We start from the raw sequence: 22,178 nt of genomic DNA on the forward strand, positions 1-22,178 counted from the left end.
GGTGACTGAGCATTCACAGTGACAGAAGTAAGGGCTTTCAAAGGAAGCTTGAAGAAGTCGGGTTCAAAACTATCAGAATGTGGTAACAAATCCTATTATGTTGCTAAGGAATACAGATACAAAAGTTGACGTGGGTGCAGAGCACATATAGACGGAAGACAGAGCTGATGGCACTTAGCAGCCATCTTACATAGTCCCCTGATCTCAAAATACTTGAAGGTTGGGAGGCTATTGATGGCAAGTATTGTATATGCTCGACCTGTGCTTGCTCTTTTAAGGTGTTGGTGGCCACTGGCAAACAGGGTACTGGGCTAGAGGGGTCCTGGCTTTGAACAGGTCCTGCAGTTTTGATGATTACAGTTGAACTGTTTGACCTCTTACTTTCAATAAAAACTTTTTCATTCTCTAAGAACAGATGTGTTTCTCATTTTATAGTTTTATACTGAGATGGTACCAGAGTTAAAGAAGATAAGGATGTTTGGTTTTTGTTTTTTCTTTGTTTTTTTTTTGTTTTGTGCAGATGCCTATTTTAAGAACAGCTTCTGTATGATGTGTCTTGCAAGATGGATGCTGGTTTGACAGAAATTTATTCGCTTTGGTGTTGCACTGTAGACTACGCATTTATACCAGGTGCTTTGAATATGGCCTCTACTTCTGTAACTCCTACGCGCCCTCCGGGGAGTGCAGGAAGGGGATCTGGCAGCGCAGGAGAGTGGACGGTATGAATTGCTTGTCTGTCTCGGGCATGTAAGCATGGCAGTAAGCCCCCAGCTTTACCTTAAGCGCTGTAGCAAGTGTTCTGAATTAGAGCCATGTGTGTTTAATGTCAAAGGCAAAATCCTGCCTGAATAAACTATGGAATTAGAACTAGTGCTTTTGTAACAAAATATCAATAGCAAGGGATTTTTAACAGGAATAAACCAGCATAACACAGGTCATGATTCAGCATTTATGTATATATATGCCTAGTCAGCAAAAGCTTAAATTCTTTTTTTAATCAAAGCTAAACTATGTGCAAGACAGAGCATCCTAAGCTGGGCTTAGAGCTAGGGTGCCTGAGGAAGTAACTGCACTGGGAGTGCTTTTTAGCTGCCTTACAGAACACTAAATCAAGTTTTCAAAGAGTGAAGATGCTTACTGTCAGCCTCTACTTTAACTACAGCCCCTTTGAGCTGCAAACATCTTAATCGCTTAGCTGTAGTGCTGTTAACGTTTGGCTCTGGCTCTCTGTTACTCTAAGAAGGGATTTAGCTGTGATCTTAGCATGGAAAGACATACTTTGTTTCTCTCTTTGTATAAGTTCCCTTTCGGATTGTATCTGCAAATCTCAGCAATGGTAGGAGCAAACCCCAGCTTTTTACCATTAGCAATGCAAACCTGGTATAGACCACGGCAGCGAGCTAGATTCTCTGCCAGCTTGTGCTGTGTTACTCAGAGAGGTAAAGTAGGAATGCCTTCTGTGACTGCATTCAAAACACTGGGTTTGGGTAGGTGTAAGTGAGAGAAGCTTCATTTCTTGTAGTAAGAGTGTGAGACAGAAATAGCGTAGCTTAATTTTTTTTTTTTTTTGAGAGAGGACTTGATTTAGTGCAGTCACTGAAAAATGGTAAACGTGAAACCTCATGACAGTATCTTTCCTGTGTCAATTTATGTAAATATGGCATGGATTTTCTTTGATCTTCTACAGAGAGTGGCTTCTAGTTTACAGTTTTCTTGAGCTGTAATGTGCGGAGATCATCCATCATTGCTAAGTGCCTTTAGACCTGTCTGTTTCAGGACAAGATAAGGGAGCATCAACTCTCATAGCCTGATAATTAAAGCTTTTAGGTTCACTATGAAAACATTTCAAAGATGACATTCCCAAAGAAAGAGCTTTTAAAAATGATATCTCCCAGGATATATAGCCCCTCTCCACCTAGAAGGTAAAGAATACCCCTTTAAAAATGCTGCACTTTGGCATAATTTGAAGTGTTTGTTTGTGCTTAGCTCATCTGTGATTACAGAGATGGAGATAATGAACTCTAGGACAGAGCAAAGTTGTCCCAAACTAAATGTATGGGTTTCTTTGCACAATAAATATAAACTAAAGTTGTTAAATTATTTCAAAATTTTCCATAAGTTTGGACTAGCAATTGGTGTTGAACCATGTAAAATTCATGATTTTTATAATTTCAGCACAAAAGCAAGGCAATCGCAGCTCAGTGACTGAATTCAACTAGAAGAACTTGATTTTGCCCCTATGTAACAAATCTTAGGTGGCATCAGTCTGTTGCAGGTTGGAGTGAAAAAAAAACCAAAAAACATTTCCAATTCATTCTACTGAATATTTTAGTGGATGTCTATAATTCCAGAATTAAGTTTTAGAAAGCTATATTCAGTGGTAGAGCAAAGATATTCAATGAACTGCAAACTAAACTCCGTAAAACTAGTGTAAACCTCATGCAATCTCTGTGTTGTCCACTAGATGATGCAACTGTACTACAGAGAAATAAGAAATTATGGTATATCTGCATGCAATTGTAATTCTATTTACTGTATTATGTTTTGAATAGCAAAAAGTGTTGTTTTCAGTGATACACCATGGGTAGTAATAGATAAATAGTTGAAAATGTAGTTTTCTTTCTGCTGCTTTCAAGTGAAATGTGAAGCTTTGTAATCTTTTATCTTCTCTCAATTTTATTGTATTTTAACTTTTTTGGAGTTGCTCCTCTGTCAAGTTGAATCACATCGTTCTTCCCTGAAACGATCACCCGTGACATAACTAATGGTTCAAATCATCTTTGTTACGTTAACTTAACCCTGTGCAATGGAGAACTGTCTGCTCACGTGGGTTTTTTTCAGGGATTAGGGGCCAGATTCATCTTTTGCACAGGTCTTGTTGAATAATGTCCTTTGATGTGGCTAATTGAACTCCGGTTGAAACATTTCGTCTGTGTAGGGCGATTTTGTGGACTCTCCGTTGTGTCGGCTTCTCCAGTGTCTAATAGTAATAAGCTGATTTTTGACCCTTTCCTTCGCTGGGGATTTCTTCACAGCCTGTTTTCATGACTTGTGTCTGCTTATTACTTTGGATGCGTGCTTGTTGCCTCGCTCACTTTCCCAGGGGCTTCTGAAACAGCCAATGTGAGTCTACACTGCATGTCCTTAGAGACCCTTCAGATTGTCCCAGTTGCACTACAGCTAAAAAGAGCAGGAAGAGAGGGATCTGCTGCTTGCAAAGCCACTGTTTTCTCCTGAAGCCCTCTCTCCTGTTCCTTAGCTCTTTACCCCTGCCTCCAGTGCTGGACCATACTGCAACATGCCAACCTCGAGAGCACTGAAGTGGATTGGGCTCTACTACCATCTCGTGCATGGCAGGAGGAAGGTACTTGCAGTGCACTTTTAGTATAAGAATGTTTTTTTCCTCTTTGCATACACCTGTATTTGTTCCGAGTTTGGTAGGGCCAGCTGTGTCCAGTGCTTTACCTCTCCACCAGGATGCCAGAGTTGGGCTGGAGAAACTGTTAAATGAGCACTGTAGCCCTTGCAGATAGATCCAACAGGCACTGGATGGGCTATTTTAGTAGCTCTCTCCTGCTGGGGCCGCTCTGGAAGGAGCTGGCAGTAGTAGTTTGGCTCTTTTGACCCTTGGCAGGCAATGATGACTATGGAGAGGACAGAGGGACATTCTCAGCATGAGGCTGGTGCCATGCCTGTCTGTACCACCCTGGCTGGGCTGGCATCCAGAGCCTGTATCTCTATCCGTAAGAAACCAGCCCTCTTTGCAGCAAGAAAGTGCCAGTGAATTTGTGTATCCTTCCCACAAGATGAACTTTGCATCGACAGAGATGCTTTGGTGTGGGTGGGCCTGGCCTGCAGAGGATGTTGGCGAGACATCAGAAGGGACCATGCCATCCCAAGATGACTCATGCTGCTCTGAACTGTTTCTGATGAGTACTTAGATGCTGGGCTAGCCAGTCCCTGGCTCTAGAGTGGGAAAAGACTGTGTAGGTCATGGGAGACTCCTAAAAGCCTGCTAGGGGTGCAGTGTGGGCTGGGCTGTGGAGGTAGAAGGGGAACGGTGGGCTAGAACAGAAAGGGCAAGAGTGGTCCCACTGGAGAGGGGATGTTTTGTACACAAATAAAGGAGTTGTTTGGCTTTTCTCTGCCTCTAAGTTCATATGGATGACTGGAGAGTCCTGCTGCTCTGTGAGAAATGGTGTGGTGGCCAGGGTGGCCATTTCTGTGGCTTTTTGGGAAGGGGTGGGAAGGTGAAAGGAGTAAACATACAGTCTGGATAGTAACCCTAGAAGATCACATAGCGTCAGGCAAGTATGTACGTGTGCATCTGTGTGCCATGCTGTGGCTAGCCAGTGCTGTCCTCTCTTCGTGGGAGCAGGGCTATTTGGTTTAGTTGGCTGCATAACTCTGTCTTGGCATTTTTTCTGCAGTGTTAGAGCAGGGGCCTTAGGCTGAAGGACAGGGGAGAACGAACGCTGTTTGTGCCACAGCTGCAGTGACAGAGGGAGCCTTTTGGTCGTGCTGGTCCATCTGGGTGTCTCATTTTTCCCTGCTGTCATGCACAGATCGAGATGGGCATGGATCCCTCAGTGTTGCCAGGTGGGAAATCTCTCGTGTCAGGCTTCTCTGTCATGGAGACACATGTAATGCCTCCCACCGTCACTTACTGGTGGGGTTGCCCTGCTGTATAGAATAGGAGTTGGAGGACGCGAGCTGCTCTAGCTGGGATGCTCTTGGGTATGGAGGTGTCGAATGAGGTAGGGAACGTGTGTTGGAGGAAATAGAAAGCAACGAGCAGTCCTTGGATTTCCTCTGGCATTTCGAATGGGGTGCTGTCATGATCACCCCTTTGGATGTGCTCTAAGGCTTAGACAGTGTGGATAGTTAGAGAGCTGGGCTTTGAGCATACAGCCAACAGCATTCACAAAGGCAGCATATATGTGGCATTTGGGACTTCCCTTCTGTGTCACATTTGATAGAAATTGGCTAATGTGTTCAGAAAATATGTGAGAGCGGAAGGGGAGAGTAGCATATTGAGATATACAGAGATTTGTTTTCTCATGCATCCAGGCTAAAATCACAGTAGAAAATCAGAAATTTTGAACCCAACCTTGAGCTTAACTATGTGTGAGACAATGACAATGACGGGTGCTTGTACTCCACCGAAGAAGTCCCTGCCTATGGGAATGGCCATTCCCTTTCTAAACACAGGTAAAGAACCACATAAGCGTGTCACAGGCCCTGGGCAACACAGCAGATTGATCTGGTCTGAACCTCGGGAGACTTAACATTGTCTTTGTCCCTGGCTGTTTCCAGCAACAACTGTGAAAAATCAGTTCATCCCATGTCTGTTTTATGCTGATTTAATTCCACTTGACTCGAACGGAGAACGGAGTTACACCTTGCCTTTGATATCTGGCCTCAGGGCTTCATTAGGCACAGTTGTAGTCCAAAGCTTGCCAACAGAGATCAGTTTATGTGGGTTCAAGCCTTATTTTCGATTTATTTTTTTTTTTCAAGAAAAGAACAAAATGCATTGCAATTACAGGGGAGTTGCTGCAGCCTGGTAGGAGGATCAGAGAGCATGACTCCTCTTCCAACCTACTCTTTGCACTGGAAGCACCGGGGTGTAGGCGGAACTCTTGCGCTTGGGGAGAGCTGCGTGTGTGTGTGAGAGACAAAGAGCGAGCTCAAATTCACCTCTGTGCAGTGTGACCGGACAGGGTAAGAGGTGGCCAGGTATGGTACCGCTCAGTCTGTCAGCGAACGTACACCCCAGCCTTGGGTCTCCTGAAGTGCGTTACACTTGAGCTGTGGCTGGGATAACACCCTGCAGTGTAGGTGGAAGATTCGCGGTCACAGAGTTTGCACCACTTCAGTCTACTCACTCTTGAGGTAGCTCTTAACCTCCTCTGGTACAAGCACAGAGGCAAAGCCCTAGAGGGACAGCACCTGGCACAGCTGAAGTGCCATGGTTGGGCTGCTACATGCCTGTCTTCTTACTGAAAGGAGTGTTGTTCGGGTGGAAATAGCAGAATTTGGTTCTTACTCTGGGAATTCCAGAAGGCAGAGAGCTCCTTTGGTGCAGCAGTGACCGGAGTGCACCTGAGCAGCCACATCTATGTAGTGGAGCAGTGCAGCAAGGGCTTTTCGTGTCCAAGGAGACCTGCACATGCTGGTCTTAATGTATGTGTGCCAGGCAATCGATTTCCCCCTGTGCAGTCTGATACATGTCACCCGTACAGGCTCTGGCCACCTGGGCCACACGTGCACAATAAAGCCACCATGCTCAGGACTCGCTAACAAGTGAGTCCTTGGTTTATGCCTCCCTAAGAATAACCAGGGACCCTGAGGCAGGAGTCCTTTCCTGAAGTCTGAAGGAATATCCCTGCTGAGGTTTTGAGCTGTAACATGAAAACTAGGTGGAAAATCATATCACAGCATTGACTATTTTTATTAACATATTTTTCAATATTATTATTATTTGGAGAATCACCTGATACGGATAAACACCCCCCCTCACCTTAAAAAGAAAGAGAAGCAAGAATGGAAAAACAATGGGTTAAGCATTCCTAATTTCAAAATAAAATGTTTTTGTTAAATAAAACGTGCAGGAAATTGTTAAACAAAGAAACCCCAGACCACTGCAAAATGAAACAGCATGAAAAATGTTCTTAGTGTACCCACATTCTCCAGAGTTTCCCCCCGCCTTCCCCACTGGTTCAAGATGAAAGTAAGATTTGAATCTAAGTCAATAACAAGATGCAACTGTTGAATGTCAAGTAGGGGGGAAAATGTGAGCATTACTTGGATAATTCAGAGAACAGCTGCTGCAGCTACTCAGCATTGTACTAGTTGGAAAAAGATGCTACTCCCCTTGGGAGGAAGAGGCAAATTTCTGGTAACTTGGTGTCCTCAGGGCAAGAGGCGACAGGGTTGTGATGCTGTGTGAGCCCAAGCCAGGCAGAGATGAGGACAGGGATACCTCTGAGGGTTTGGGCTTTGGGGTCTTTGTGCCGCGCTTCCTCCCTCCTAAACACTTGCCTGCCTCCGGTGGGGTATAGAGTTAGAGATGAGCAGATACCGTGATACAAATACCTGAGACAGATAGTCCTGACAGTCTTCGGTAGTAAATGTAGAGCTAAATGGATCACAATCCTGTGTTTAAAAGGAGAAAAGGTCAAAAGAAGACTAACAGTTGGTTATTTAAATAATTCTTTAAACACCTCTTCCAGTCGTATAGCTTGAGCTATTTTTGCCTGTCTTGAGGCTCTCCATGACTAATAAATATTTTTAAAAATATGGTATATGCTGGTTATTTCTGGTTGCAGGTTGCAGTTTATATGTAAATCAAGCGTTGCTGACAGAAAGCTCCACTGTATGCCCTCTTTGCACTCTGACCACTTCAATATTCGGGAATCGTTCTCTCCATTAGTGCACTTACATTACGAAGAATGATGTGGAACAGAGGTACTAGCAACTCCTCCTTTGTTTATAGCTAGAAAATATCTGACTGCTTAAAAGAACGTGAAAACGAGTTTTGTCTTCCTTTCCTATTACTGTCAAACAAACTTCACCTCCGCGCTCAACATCACATGGAATTTGTCACTGGCAGGAAGCGTAAACCCTACCTTGTGAATATATAACTTACAGTCAATTCAGAGGGAGAAAAAAAATCCTTTCATCATGTTCAGTTTTCTTCACTGTTTTATTTCACTTAAAACATCACTCACTACCAAATGGTATTTGTCAGTAGTAATTGGCAAATGCTGGAGGCGGTTTTCAAGGCTGTCTGAATGGAAAATCTCAAAGCAGTTGTCTGCACTGAAAGAAAATATTACATTTGATCTTTTTATGATTCTTGCAGACATGATGTATGTCTGCATTCCTTAGCTTGAAGAATTCTTGGTGTTTGGGTTTCTTTCCCTTTAAATGACAGGAAGTAACACTTCACTGTTATGTTGCAGTATTGTCTGAGAATTAACCACAACATAATGGTAATGTACATTTTTTTTTAAGCTTTACAGAGATTCGTTTTTATTAGCCATTTATTGTGGTTTTCCTTGTTGGCAAGCTTCAGATCCTCTGAATGATAACTGTGGCTATTGCATTTCATCTACATTTGTATTTAGATGTGTATTTCTTCTGATGTCTTCTTTCTCAATAATGTCTCCCTCAAAGATTGCCTTGCAATAAATTGGCTTTCCCCTAATGCAATTGTACAAATGTATTATCGTTACCTCTGCCTCCGCGCTTTTTGGTCATCGAGACAAAGGATAGATAGCATGTTACATTAACACCGTGGTTCAAGTCCGCAGAGCTGGGATGTTCCTGGTGCCAAGTAAAGCCCAACACCAGGGAGTGGAGGAGACAATAGTAGGTGAATAGTAACTCTCAGAGCCCCTGACAGCCTCAAACACTGCTTAAAAATGCCACTGCTGAGCTCCTCAGCATTTTAAAACCTAATGGCTTGTAAAGTGCAACTGATTCCCATCTTTGCATACTTTTGACTTTGGTTTTACATATAACAAAGTGCCCATTGAGGGGTTCTTTTACCACCAGTGTTGGTGATGGTTAATTCTGCAGCATGCTAACAGCCTGGTAGCACAGTTCAGGTGTGCAAAATGTCCCTCTGTCCCAGAGGTGAGCATGTTGTCACTGGTTGCAGACGTACTGCCTTGCATCTGGAAAAGTCTCTAGTGTCCTGGCCTGGCGATTCCCAAGCATCTGAAATCCTAATGTGATGCCTGAGCTCCCTCAGCACTGGTGCAAAGCCCTGAGGGCAGCAGTTCTCTGCAGACACTTGAAGCACAGCAATCACTTGGTGGTACCATGGTGTTCTCAACAAAAAAGAAAAAAACAAGAGACAGGTGGGCTTGTGGCTTTCCGTGGGATGCTGCTCCAGTGGTGAATAGCTGCCCGGCTCCTTCCTGCTGCTCCTGGCCTGGTGAGGGAAACCCCTCCGTGCCCTGGCACCCCGTGGGGATGACTTCTCCCTTCTTGAGATGAGGCACCGCCGGGCTGGCCTCTGCTGTCAAGGTCTGCATGACAGGCAAGGCTCTTCTCTTCTGACATCTCCTGCTGGACCAGAAAAAATTAGCACTGCCTCGAGGTCTTTCTAGAAAAGGCGAAGTTGCTGAAAACTTATTCAGAGCTCACCTTTGTTATCACCTAAGGGCCTGCCATCATAATGTTGGCCTGAAAACCCCAAGATTATATGAAAAATAACTGTGATGATCTTTTATTTTGTTTTACTTGCCTTCTGGTTTCCAGCTGTACTAAGCTCAAATCTTCTTTACAATAATCAGAAGAAGGAAAGAACGATTTTTCCATGCAAGCTAGAAGCTTGATTCCACAAACAGAGGCTTTGAACTCTGCAACAAGCAGAGGCTGAGGGCCACTCTGAGATACTCTGTAGCATCTCGGTTATATCACCAGAAACAAATGAAATGCTAAAATCCTGGCCTATCTCCTTTAATAGAACTCTGCTATGTGGCTTGGTTTGCTGCAGTTAAACAAAATGCTGTCATTCGTATGCATGATGCTCTGAGAAACAGTGCTCGTAGTGAGGGGGGTGTGTGTGTGTACAATATATACACAAGCACACGTGCATATACACACAATTTCCTTTTAAATGTCAACACCCCCTTCAAAACATAGTGTAATCCCATGGGAGAGAAATGACAGCTTATTTGCAAACAATGCTGTGTTTGTTTTATTTTGTACCAGACATGAATTAAGTTGTTTTCCCTCCATGAAGGATGACTCCACTGAGTCGTCGTGGGACTGTTGGCCAGGGGAGGTCGGATAAGGCTTGTGCGGTTGCAACCAGAGACCTGCTGAGCTAAATTAGGTGTTTGGGGGGCTTACAGGGGCCTCTCTTAGGGTGCCTGCAGTGGGCTGCAAGTGGGCAGTGTCAGCTCACAGGTAGGGAGAGGGAGTGGAGGCACTAACCAAGGTCATGGTTGTTCCTCAAAGCGTTAGAAAAGCTGCTGCGGGCTTGGGGGGCTGTGTGGGTCTCACCCTCCAGCCACGCTGCCTCTGCCCACAGCCTTCCACCAATTTCCCGGGGTGCTGCCACCCCACTGCCCCCCACCCCACATCCCGAAGCCCCACGCACGGAGAGGCAGGCTGCTTCAATCCCAGGGGGGACCGTCCCCCTGCGCGGTGGGGGCACCGGCTGCTGGGGATGGTGGGTGCAGCCCCATAGCAAATGGGGGTCTGTTAGTTTTGCTGCCTATGGAATAACTTGGTCTTAGTGCAGTGCACCAAGTGCACCAGTATTACTTCGTGTTTTCTCTCTCTTGTTCGTCTGCAATGAAAGCTCACCCTTTCCTGTGTGTAGGGATGCGCTGCCACTCTTGTTGGGCAGCATTCAATAAGAAATATCATTTTTTTTTGCAGCCTGTGACTTGAGCTATTCAGCCACATCTGCTGTGGCTCTGATGATTGTCACTTTTCCACAGTCCCCAAATTAATGCCACATCAGAGATTCCTAAGCCAATAACACAATTAGTTAACAAAACTATGCAAGGTCAGGAGCAAAGCTAAAGACAAGCTGTGACAGTCTTCTATCCCCAAAAGTTTTGTGGGCCTTCTTTAATTATTCTCCGCAGGCAGTTACTGTTGTCTTCTTGTAAATCTTGTGTGAGAGTATTCAGGAATGTTTTGCTTTATTTTTGTCACCAATCAGCAGAACAATAAATGCACAAAGGACCCTTCATTTTTCTCTCCTCTGTTGACACATGGAGCTGAGGACTCGGTGATGTGCATGAGAAACGATCAGTCTTTTACAAAAAAGTTCCAGTCAAATATTTCACCAGAAGGGGAGGGTGTGATGCCAGACCTGGCAGAATAGCTCTGCCTTATGTCACTTAAGTTCTTACTGCACGCGCGATACGTGTGGGGCCACATGGTCAGTGAAAAGGCGTGGGGAACGACAAAGGCCCACGGCGACATTAGAGCAACCTTCAGATGTAGAAGGGCACAGGAGCCATGGATCCAAATAAGGGCTCTGGGTCTAAAATCTGAAGGTTTTGTGGTGTCAGCATAGATTGGTAGCCTGGATCCATCTCTAGGTGACAATTTGGGAACAACTTTTGCCAATGAACCTGGCAGTGCTGAAAGGTGCATCCTAGTGTGTCAGAGGTGGGAGGAATGCAGAAAGAGGGAAAGGGAGAAAGGGAGAGAGAAAAAGAGAAATAGAGAAAGAGAGAAAGAGAGAGAGAAAGAGAGAAAGAGAAAGAGAGAAAGAAAGAGAGAGAAAGAGAGAAAGAGAGAAAGAGAGAAAGAGAGAAAGAGAGAAAGAAAGAAAGAAAGAAAGAAAGAAAGAAAGAAAGAAAGAAAGAAAGAAAGAAAGAAAGAAAGGAAGGAAGGAAGAGAAAGGAAGAGAAAGAAAGAAAGAGAAAGAAAGAGAAAAAGAAAGAAAGAAAGGAAGGAAGGAAGAAAGGAAGGAAGAAAGGAAGGAAGGAAGGAAGGAAGGAAGAGAAAGAAAGAAAGAAAGAAAGAAAGAAAGAGAGAGAAAGAGGAGAAAGAGAGAAAGAGAGAAAGAAAGAAAGAAAGAAAGAAAGAAAGAAAGAAAGAAAGAAAGAAAGAAAGAAAGAAAGGAAGGAAGGGAAAGGAAGAGAAAGAAAGAAAGAGAAAGAAAGAGAAAAAGAAAGAAAGAAAGGAAGGAAGGAAGGAAGAAAGGAAGGAAGGAAGGAAGAAAAGGAAAGAAAGAAAGAAAGAAAGAAAGAAAGAAAGAAAGAAAGAAAGAAAGAAAGAAAGAAAGAAAGAAAGGAAGGAAGAGAAAGGAAGAGAAAGAAAGAAAGAGAAAGAAAGAGAAAAAGAAAGAAAGAAAGGAAGGAAGGAAGAAAGGAAGGAAGAAAGGAAGGAAGGAAGGAAGGAAGGAAGAGAAAGAAAGAAAGAAAGAAAGAAAGAAAGAAAGAAAGAGAGAAAGAGAGAAAGAGAGAAAGAGAGAAAGAAAGAAAGAAAGAAAGAAAGAAAGAAAGAAAGAAAGAAAGAAAGAAAGAAAGAAAGAAAGAAAGAAAGAAAAAGAAGGAAAGAGAGAATCACTGTGCTGAAAACATAGGTGGCACAACAGCACGGTCTGGTTCTCCATACTAAGCAAGATACAGATGTGACTGTGAGGCATATAGGAAAGAGAGGAGTGTGTGCAATAATCACGAGGGTTTCAGAAGCCCTAGTTTTGGTTTCCACATGAACAGTCACTTCTGAGTATGTGATGCACTTCTTCACAGCAGAAGCATTCTGCAGAACTGATGGGCTGCTTTTGTGTGGCTCAATATCAGAGTTTGCTGTGTAGCTTTCCCCAGGTGCCAGCCTATGAGGTGTGTTTTTAAAGACCCTTTTAAATAAAACCTGTAACCTGGGCTGTGATTAATTGATTCGTTATATTTGCAAGCACATTGAAGTTCCAGGCAAGACCAAGACTTCTTTGATTTTAGGCAGTCATTAGGAATTGTTTTTTCTTTAAGTCAGTTGCTCTAATTTGTACATAATGTTTTAGAGCTTAGAAATTCCACAAATGCATAATTTTACTTGCTTAAATAATTCTTAATATGTTTTAATAGCTAAAATCATTAAGCATGTGTAATTTTAAGATTATTTTAGGGTCCACTTCCAAATGTTCATCTCCCTATCACAACGCATACAACTGAACTCTGTTTAAAATATTTTATTGATTGAACTCATTCATCTTAACGCCCCTCCCAGGCAATATATCTCTGTGATCTGCAGTATAATTTCTGTGTTTGAGCCATGCAGATCTGCAGGAAGCCATCAGGAACAAAAAAAAGGGGAGGTAGGGAGTGCTTCCTCCTGTTCTAGAACAGTTTGTTTATGGTCAGAATGAGCAAAAAGCATTTCTATCCGCCAAAAGTGCACTGTTTCTGACCCTTTAAAGTTGAATAAATGAATCAGTCTTTCTTGCTGAATTCATGCCGGCTGGAACTGTCTGACGGTTCAAACTATTTGGGGTTAAATTCAGTTCTATGCAAAATAGCCATTGTTCCACTTACTTTCCAACGCGAGCTATTTGAACAGGAGCTAAGAGATGTGCAGGCCAGATTTCAGCCTTTTCTTCAGGAACAGATTTACTCCATTGCACGTTTGTTCTTTGGTTGAGACACTTTGAAGTCAATGGGATATTTAAAGAGGGGATTTGACTGCCTTCAGGGTAAACCTAGTGACTGTTGGGTTGTGGTATATGAAAATACAGGTTCAGCGCTCAGCAGCAGTCAAAAAGGCAAATAGGCTATTAGAGATTACTGGGAAAGGGACAGGGAATGAACAGAGCATTTTTCGGCCTCTGTATGTCTCATGAGTATAACTCCTTTTAGACAGGAATAATATAACATAATATAGTATAATACAATGCAATGCAATTTAAATAATATAGCACGTGCCTCTGATGATTATCACTTCTTGAATACAGCAAAACTAGCAAAGGTAAAGTGAAGAGCAAGGACTGAAGCGATCCTTGTGGAAAGTAAGTTTAAATATACCAATTTTCATAAGTTTTGGAAAACAGACAAATGGGATAGGGAAGGGTTATGATAGGAGGCTATAAAATCCTAAATAGTATGGGGAAGGGGGTGCCTAGTGGGATTAGAAATCCCCCCCCCCCCCAAAAAAAAAAAAAGGAAAAAGTTTTTCACAGTAGTGAGTAGTTGGTTTATTGAGCTTATTGCTGCAAGATGTCCTGGAGGGCAAAAGGAGAAATGGTTTCCTAAAAGGTTGAGACAAGGACAGAGCCGATGGTCTGGATGCAAACTGGAACAAGACCATCATGCTTATTCTGTGTCTTATGCTTTTTCCCGTGAGCATCTGTCCCGACTGCTTGTCAGAGACTGGACATTGGGACAAATGATCTTAGTTCTCATTCAGAATTGCCATTTCTTTTTATGTTTTTATATTCAGAAGCTGCCAGATGGCAGCCTCACCAATGTATGTTTTGCCGCGCACTCTCTTCCAGCTCTATAGCGAAGAAAGGTGCGTTATGTGCTCACAAGGCACAAAGTGGGCACAGAGGTTGATTTCTACTTCCTGAATGGGTAGTTTGTGTGCTAAACTTTTATCCAAAGCAGCTGAAAATGTAAGTATGCCATTACATTTTTCAGTAATGCGGCTCACAATAAAGCTAGTTCATCACAGCTAATTTCTGAAAGACGTTGGTGGGGTTGGACTAGTCAAGTGCTTGAGGAGCACACCGATCAAAAGCAGTAAAATAGCTTGTTTCTGATTTTGCAGAGGATTAACTTGAGAGAGGACTCCAGCTAAGAAACTGAATTGCTCATGGCCGAATGAAAGGAAATGATAACATAGCTTCCCAGAATGATGGACTAATACTTTGGTACTGCAATAAATTTGAGAAAGTTAAAACAAAAGGAGGAATTGGCACAGGTCTGCAGTTGTTTCCAAAGGACCAAAAATACAGTGCAGAGCCCACACATTAGCAGGTGATAGGGTTGCAGTTTGGAAACTCGCGGTGTCTACCCTTTCATCTAGACAATTGGGCTTATTAAAATGTACAAGTCTCCTGTGTCTGCTTAAGCTGTCCAACTTTGTGACTTAAGAACAGACCTAAGCGTTGCTCAACATTTTTATTATTTAAATCTTTAAGAGCCTTTCTTTGGCAAATCCTTTCTGGGATACAAGCTTCGTTTAGTCAGGATAAGCTTTTAAGGGAAAAGCGCTGGCACTGTAACAATGTCCTACTCCTTATAAACTGCACATAATTTAAAATTCTATAACATTTAAGAGAGAAACATGACCTGTTTAGTGGATTTCAGTGGCATTTCAGGACTTTAGGATCCTGAAAGTCCATCTCAAAATAAAACAGTGTTTTATTTCTGCCCTATAGTTCTCCTCCAGATGTTTTGAGACCTAAATGCAAGTTTAAGAAAATTTTATTGGTAACTTTGTCTCAGTGTGTCTCTTAGTCAAATTTTAATTTCTTAATTTAAAATTATTTAGAATAGCAAATACTAAGAGTTGGTTTAAGATTCTTGGTGTGTATGGCTTGGATTTGGTGCTTCATCACTTAGCTGCAGACAAGCATATTTTTAAGAAGCTCTTGTAAGACTTGCAGGAAATATATATGAGATTTAAATGTCAGGTCTCAAGGGAGCCGAGCACTATGCGCAATTGGTTTTAGTTTTTGACTTGTGTGATTCTACTAATGACGTGAATGACGTTTTTTGCCTTTTTCTGCTTTTTCCAGGATGCCTTTGCAATGAGATGCTTTGCTGAAATAAGATTCTTCTGTTTCCGTAGTCCATGCTTCTTTTCCAGAAGAAACCAAATGAACAGTTATGGAAATGTAACTCTGAGGTGCTAGTGACAAGGAAGATAGCGTGCCCCTGTTAAACAGGGAACAAGAATCAGGAAAACTGACTTCTAGGTCTACAACTATGTACCCTTGGTCTGTCTTTTGCCTGGTTCCCTGCCTGTGAGAACTGGAGCAAAGCCAGTACAGGATCCTCTGGAGGCTATTTTGGCTGTAGGGAGAGCAGAGACCTCCCTCCCTGCCCCCAGACACCTCAGCATGGGATTTCCTCATGGTTGTTCATATTTGTTGTTCGTTTTGGGGAGGGATAAAAGCATGTGCAACACCTGTTCTGGTAAAGTGATTACTCTGTTGGGTATTCAGCAGTGAGGTATGAATCACAACATTGCACAGTGCTGTTTGCTTTCATAAAATATACATGATGCAAGAAGGGTCTTATCAGATATTTGCTTATCTTTCGGCTTGTTTGAAGACCAAACCACAGCCATGTTGGGATAAAACAACTGAGGTTAGATAGTGCTAGTAGCATGCTGTTAACTCCTCTCCCAGCTTACCACGAAAACCTCAGCGCTGATACACTTCTGCAATGTGTACAGACCAGCAGAGTAATTAGAAAAGGTAGCTTACTGGAACGGTGCAGTTGGCTCTCACTGAGCGGTGTAAGGGCACTGAAAGCCTGTGCTGGGAGACAGCAAGGGGTGTAAAGCCGGTGCCTTTCCCAGCGCGGTCACTTTCCCAGGGGGACACATCTGCTTGGAAAAGCACAAGAACCAGGGTTTTCAAAGGTGTGCGAGGTGTGCCCAAAGTAAATCAACGTGTGTCGAGTGCCTGATTGCCTTAGGCACCTCTAAGAGTCCAAAGCAAAGGTGATCTCATGGCTTATTATTCCAACATGCGTATGGAGCCAAAGAAGTGTCTTAAAGACAAGAATTTTACAGCATTTTTGCTGTAATAATATTTTTTTATTACACTTCTGACTGATTTATAGAGGACTGTGTCAAGGAAACGAGATACAGGATACGTGTAATGACAGCTCCTGCAAACATACCTGGGGTGGTGCAGGGCTGGCTCCAGTGCTGAGAGGGGTGCAGGGAAGCTGCCTGCAGCACTGGTTGGAGATGCTGGTCAGTTTTCAGATGATTAGAGATGTTAATGATCTCATGGAATTCACAGATGATTAGACCTCCATCCTGCTTAGCCATCCAGTTAATAAGAACCTGACAGCACAGACACAACTTCTGACTGCACTATCGATGTACTTACCAGAAGTACTGACACAAGCCACTGTGTTTTGTTCAGCGCTGCCTTGGGCTTCATCTTGCCTTCTGCAACCTGTGCAGGGTTAAAACGTACCCCACGAGGATGGCTGCAATTTCATTCCTGTGTCGCACACACCTAGAAGTCTGCATGAACTGCAAAACCGCCACTTCAATGTCTCTTGCATGGCCAGGGCGTCTCCACTCTACGACAAGTTTTAATGTGAAGTCTGCAGGATTTGGGCGCTCTCTAGGTTGACCTGGCAGCTGAGCACTGCTCAGTCCACAGTGCTTGTCCACAGTGCAGTTACATGTTTCAGTTGCATGTTAGCACAGCAAATTTCTGGATGAAGATTTATAGCTCAATGGAACAAATGTCATTTTACTGTGTCCTGACTTTGTTCCACTAAACGGTGAGAGGCAGATGCCTGTCCAGTAGTAGAGAGCGTGCTGCAGTTGTGTTTGTCTCAGCTCTGCTTGCATGCAATTTTGGACCTGCTCGTCTCCTGAGCCAGTCCCTTTTATGCCACGTGCATGATGCAACAGTTATAGGACGGATAGATGCAACAGGCCCTAAGATGTGCATGGTGTGGATCTTAACCAGGTTTCTTAGCATCTGCAAGGGCTCTGTTGCCATTTTCTGCAGAGCCCGTTCTCTCTGTGAATAGAAGATGCTGTGCTTTTCAGGGTGTCATTGAGATTAGTGCTGACCTCGGGACCTTAAAACGACAACTTCTTCAGGCTGAGCTAAAAAAATAATAATCCTTGCTCCCGAAGTAGTAGCAGCTGGTCCCATGGCCCACCCACTGTTCAGTGCTGCCCGAGCACCACGTTGAACATGTGTGTCTGGATGAGAAAAAGCCACTCTGGCAAGCGCGCCTCTTCCCGTGTTGAGGTTTCTGTCTGTTTCCATTTGTTCCGAAGGGATGTGGGCAACACGCCTCTTGAATATTTGAAGATAACTGCACACTTCCACTCTGAAGAGCAAACATCTCCTTGATGATAAGATCTTTGATGACATGTCGTGGATTTCTGCAATGAAGGATTGGTCGTGTCCTGTGCTGTCAGGCGCTGCACATGGAAGAGCTGCAGCCTTGGCTGATAATGCGCTCACGGGGTAGGACATAGAATTGTAGAATCATAGAATTGTCTAGGTTGGAATGGACCTCCCAGATCATCTAGTCCGACCATCAACCTAACTCTGACAAAACCCATCACTAAACCATACCGCTAGGCACTACGTCTACCCATCTGACATGTCAGTAGCCTCCTCCTTCCCAACGCAGCGGTGGAGAGCTGTACATCCCAGTGCCGAGGAAAAAGGCAGCAGGTGGCGGGGAAGACGATCAGGACGAAGGGTGAGTTCATACCCTGAGATATTACCCGTATTTTGGCAACCATGCTATTTACTTGAAAGGGCAGTGCTTTTTTTTTTTTTTGATATTGTAATGTTAAATATGGAATTTACCGCAGCACTTTCCAAAACAAACACACCCTCCCTTTTGCGTCATATGAATTGTCTGTACCTGCTGCAATATAAAACATGATAAAGAATTAGTTCAAACGGATCACGGGGCAAATAAGTGGCATGGTTAAGAAAGATGGCTGCTGCTGTTCTGCTGAAGTATTCTTTGAGATGGGTGTACCTCTATAAGCCAGATTTTTATAATTTTTCTCATTTTGAACATTAGACAGTTATTGTACAAATAATTCTCCTGGAGTCTGTGAAAAAATCTACATCATCTCCCAAAATAGTCTCACTTGTAAACACAACATTGATCTTCGTAGCGATGAGTCAGAGGTGCACCTCTCTAATCCAGGTCATCACCTTCTGTCCAAACAAAAATCTTGGCTGCCCCTTGGCAATCTCCTTATGGGTGTCTAGCTGTCAGCTCAACAACAGCATCACTGCGAGTGTACAATAGCATCATTTTGCCCGTCAGTTCAGTTTATAATCTGCATATTGATATGGAGCCAGTTTCTTGTCTGATTCAAACAGCAGCAAAATACCCCTCCCCCAAATAAAAACCAAAAGGACCCAGAGATATTCAGGAACAACTTCAGTACCTTACCTTGGCTTGAATAGGTCTTCATCTGTTAACTGCAAGCTAGATTACACGCAGGATGAGATGCCTGTAGCTGCCAAGCCGCCTCCTTATCTCTCCTTTGCTTTGCTGCTTACGAACAGTTGCACTTGTTTCCTTGTGTCTCTTGCCTGCATGTCTCTTGGTTTGTACTTCAGCTGTGAACATTTTGGAACATGGGAGGATTTTGTGTGCTCAGGTTGTACAGTACTGAGCACGTTTGGTTCCCAGTCCAGGCGAAAGGCTTCGGGAACACCTGAAAACCAAAATCCACATAAAGTCCATAAAGACCATTGCAGAGTATTGTCTATTAAACCACAGTACAGGGTCAGAGCCTGGTCATTTTTAACCTGCTGATCTTTTGCAATTATGTAAAAAAAATGGCCTTGTGTCCTGCAGTCAGTTCTCATTTATGCAAAAAATTACTAATTAGATTGAAGGACTGGGTCTTCTGTGCAGACATGCTGCAGCTACGAAGCACTCTGAAGTTTCTTGGCATCGCAGGCATCCAGTGACACAGGCTGTGTCTGGAAATGTTTAACTGCTTCAATCTACAGTGCTTAATATGTCTGAAATTTATCTGGAAAACCTTTTAAAAAATAACCTTTCAGGTTGGTTTTCAACCTAGGGCGTTTTTGCTGTGTCCCAAGGCACAACTACAGGAAAAGGGCCACTTAAAGCTTTTGCTGATGCTTGTAGTTTAGAAGAGATCCGCTTTGCAAAATATCACTACCATTGCATTATTCAGAAGGCAGACGGCAAATGCAACCCTATACTTCTTCACAAAGCAGATGACCATGTCAACAAATGTATGTCTAGCATCACGACTCAGGCCTCAGCCCACACTCTGGACAGCCAAAACTGTTGTGATAGGCACCAACCTGTGAATTGTATGTCACTTATAGTCAGCTGGGCTTGCGTATTGACCCTCTGGGCCATCACTGGGCTCCTTTATGTGCCTGATACTTTTCCTGGGCAGTCTAAGTCTGTTACCTAGCTACTGAGCTGCTGGAGCATGTAGTTTAAGCTTTCCAAACATCTTTTATTAAGATGCTTTCTGCATCTGAGGCAGGTCAGATATTCCATTTGTACTCTCCTGGGTTCAAGTGACAATAAGCAAAGGAATAGCTAGCCTTATTAAAAAATTTCTTGGTGCACTCACTGTTGAAAAGCAGAAGGGTCAGAGACCCAACGAAAATAGCGAACCCCTGAATACAATTCTGCAAATTCTCCTCTGGTCACTTCCATGATGGCTTAATCTGAATCTCTTTCTGCACGGCTGCCTTGCTCTCTCCCTCTCCTTAACAGGGAAAAGTCCTGTTTCCTATCAGCCATGGCCCCTGCCTCCATCCACGTGCTCTGCACAATTTCTGGGCTTCTTTTCTCCTTTGCTCTTACTCTTGTATTAAAAGCTGTTTCAAGTCACTGTGGGTTAAAAACTTGGCTTCTCTGCTGTACAAAAGCTTCCAGCATTGCTGGCCCTTGACTCCTCTGCCACCCTTTCCTGGACTTAGGTTAGGTATTACCTCCCTGTTACAAAATGTATGCTGTAAAGTCATGCTGAAGGTGACTTTTAAAAGAGGCTATCATGGCTTTTTGTAATAAGAGTGGCACCCATAATCTGTTGCAATCATTTCCTTAATTCTTCACGTATGGGAATAGCATACCCACGTTGGCTTATCAGAGAGCCGACCTCAAGGCCACAGGAAGACTTGGTCAGAGAAAACTTACTGGAGGTTTGATGTTGCTGTTTGGACCATTTCTCCTGTTCATTCGACGTTTAGGAAAATATCCCTTAGACTGCAATCTGCTGCTGTGGATTTCAAAATGCAGCTTCTGCCTGGGCACGTAAAAGAGCTCAAAGGACGGGAGTCCCCTCCTGTGGCTGGGGTACACGGTCTCTTTCTGGAAGCCCTGAGGTTCAGGCAGAGGAAGAAACCAGCCGTGTTTATTTTCACTGTGGGGAATGAGTTGTGGTAGCTCAGCAACGAAAGCTGGAAACACAAAAGATAGGAAGGCTGCCCGCCCGCTTTGTAAACCCAGCGCAGGTGGCTGAAAATAATACCTGAGCAAATATCACCAGTCACTTCTGAAACTTTCATTGTATGAACATTTGCTGTAGGTGGTTCACACATCTATTGGCTTTTGCTTGGCAAACAACCTGCTTTGGAACAAAAGAAAAAGGCTTCCAAGGAACAATTATGCATTAATTAACCTTTTAGATAATGTTATCAGCGTTACTTTTTCTGCCATTATGAACTGCAACGCTGTTCTCCATTTCAGTCTTAACATTGACACTACTTGAGTTACTTCAGCGTTTAAAGGTGGTGAATTTTTTGGCCTGCGTGTTTTGGAGAACCCTTAATAGCTTCCCCTCGTCCCCAAGACTGCATTTTGCAAGGGAGGAAGAGTCCAGCTGATCAGGTAGCAAACTGTGCAGTGACTGTTCAGCTCCCTGATTGTCCTCCATGGATGTGGGCAACCTTTTAATATTTGTGGGTCTCAGTTTTCCTGTGTAAAATCGGAAAACTTCATTGTCCTGTCCTCTCAGGAGTGTAGTATTACCCATAGAAAGATATATCACGTATCGTGGATGCATATTTCTTCCTGTAGGTAGGTTTTATTCAAATAGGGAATTCACATTTTTGCAAGCTCCATTTTAAATAAAAATGAATTAATATTAAATTAAGTTGTCTACAGAGTGGCCCGGGGAAAGCTTTCTGTAACTGAAAAATCTGGCCATCAGACTGACTGTTGTTAGGGTAGGTGTTTGGAGAAGGAATTATCAATTATCAAAATCACAAATAAAGGAGCCACAGCCTATCTTTTAGATTTTTGCATCTTTCCCGGTACAAGTTCAGCCTTGGGTGACCAGGTCTGGAGTTCTGGTGTGGGTCTGTCTAACATATAAATCAGCTCAGAATGCTTAATTAAGATCTTCAGGAAGAAAATTGTTGCAGATTGATTTTGAGAAGCCCACCAGCAATTTCTTTTAGCCCATATAGTTCAGCACAGAAGAGTCCCAACCCCTGAATAAAGCTGTGGCTACTTTAGGACAAATAGAGAATAGGATGTTAATTTGAAATAAGCCATTTAATTATTTTTGGTGAAGATATGGCAGACACTCCAGAACATTTTAAAATGACATACATTTCCTTGCACCACCCTTCGAGGTATTGCATTTTTGGGCCTGCCTGAAGTGACAAAAATCCCTGTAGGATCAACCCTCCAAGTCCCTCTTCCTTCTTGCCTCCTACACCAGAGCGGAGGTGCCGTCCATGGTTTGGGGGCCTGCGGCTGTACCCAGGGTCTGAGAAGGCAGGAGCCTTCCTCCTCCTCCTGTGTCCATGGCTACAGCCCCCCAGCCCCGAGTCATACCAGGGCTGTATCTGCCCCTCGCTCGACTACTGTGGCCAGCAGGTTTAGGAGAGGACAGAGCCAAGGCTCTTTGGTGCCCAGGTCAGAAGTAATGAAAAGGCAAACCTTTCCCTCCTGCTCTGACTAGCGCTGCATAGTGATATTCCCACAAGATGATGTTCTGCCTTTAAA

Source organism: Chroicocephalus ridibundus, chromosome 1 (assembly GCF_963924245.1).
Source record: "Chroicocephalus ridibundus chromosome 1, bChrRid1.1, whole genome shotgun sequence".
Lineage (NCBI taxonomy): Eukaryota > Metazoa > Chordata > Aves > Charadriiformes > Laridae > Chroicocephalus > Chroicocephalus ridibundus.